Source organism: Rhipicephalus sanguineus, chromosome 11 (assembly GCF_013339695.2).
Source record: "Rhipicephalus sanguineus isolate Rsan-2018 chromosome 11, BIME_Rsan_1.4, whole genome shotgun sequence".
Lineage (NCBI taxonomy): Eukaryota > Metazoa > Arthropoda > Arachnida > Ixodida > Ixodidae > Rhipicephalus > Rhipicephalus sanguineus.
Genome location: NC_051186.1, coordinates 92,675,680 through 92,677,208, shown reverse-complemented (window position 1 = coordinate 92,677,208; position 1,529 = coordinate 92,675,680).

Genomic DNA, 1,529 nt, shown 5'->3' with positions numbered 1-1,529 from the left:
TACCAGCCTACTACTTCCCGCACTCTAGCACCGCCACGTGGGACGATTTATTGTAGTACGTTCTCGTCTTTCGTATTTCGTGTGTGTTTCGTCCACATATAAATTAAGCCACCATCTCCTCCATCGTCGACGCGTCACAAGCTCTGCGGCGTGACGATCTTGAAATACATCACAGAAGCTCATAGCATCCAACCAGCCATCCATCCAGTGGCGCCGCTCGACGTTACTTTGGAAGCTGATAAGTGCGCGGTCTAGGGCGCTGGCGCGCGCGCTATTTCGTCATGCATCAGGAGACGGTTCGCGAACTTGCTGTGTTCTTGACGCTTCGCCTTCCTAGGACTGGAAGCACGAAAAGCGCTTTGGTCCCTGGAGTGGCCGTATATCCTTAAACCAGCGTAATGTTTTGTTACACGAGATCGGATCTAAAAGAGTTAGCGGCTAGCCTTACTTATTACACCATTCCAATTTGTTGTTACCACATCCCTTGCTTCGTTCTCGCGGCGAAACTGACTTTTTCGTGCAGTTTATTTCTGTATAATTGATGCCATCAATATTACACCTCAGTTAATCAAAGCAACAAAATAATGTCCCCTGTGTTCTTCCTGAGCTATTTCTCTGCTGGATTCATTTGGTATGAACATGCTGATCACGCCACACTGTACTCGAGCAATGTACCTCCATCTGTGGATGTGTACTAGGCCACGAAGTTCAGCAACTACCAACCATTCGCGACCTGAGCCCTGGCTCCTTTTATCATTTGACCCAACTGTTCCATCAACTGTGTTGAAGTTGCCGTGGAACAGGACTTACCGAAGATACCGATAAAAGAAGGGACGTCCAAACTATCAACGCGCTTATCACTAGAAAAATCATGCTACGCATCAGTACCTTGCGTCTGTATGTGCCATTCATTTTTATATAGTATATACAGGAAATACGCGTACTAGGGAAGTTTCAAATTTTACCCGCCGGGGTGGCTCTTCGGGTACCTAGTTGTGCGGCATAGCACGACAGCAAAGGCACGATTTTGCAATCGCAGTTTGTACATTTGCATGAGAAAAAAAATATCGTTAAGTTTATCAACATCCTTGCTACACCTACACGTGTTATGGCTCGGCGCAAGCCCCGCCAGGATGTGCAGGAGCCTTGTCAAATGCTTCCGAACGTTCTGCTCAGACTGCATGCATGACGCGTGTAGTTGAGTGCGGTATGGGGCTCAGTCAAGCACCAGCGATAACGTCGGAATGTACGATGGTACTTATATACAAACTGATACCCTTCAACAAACATCCCATTGTTGACGACCGATCCTGTGCTGGCCGGTATAATTATTCCGTCAGAGTTAATACTTCGTGGTTCGCAAAATAATGAGTTTCATTATTTCCGGTTTGTCTGATACTTTCCTCGCCTAGCAATGTGCAGGCCGAGTTGGTGAAAATAATTGTGAAGCCCATCATTATAATTGTGAAGGCCATCGCCCAGATATTACGCCTGTAATATCTGAGTGATATCTGAAACACTATATTTAA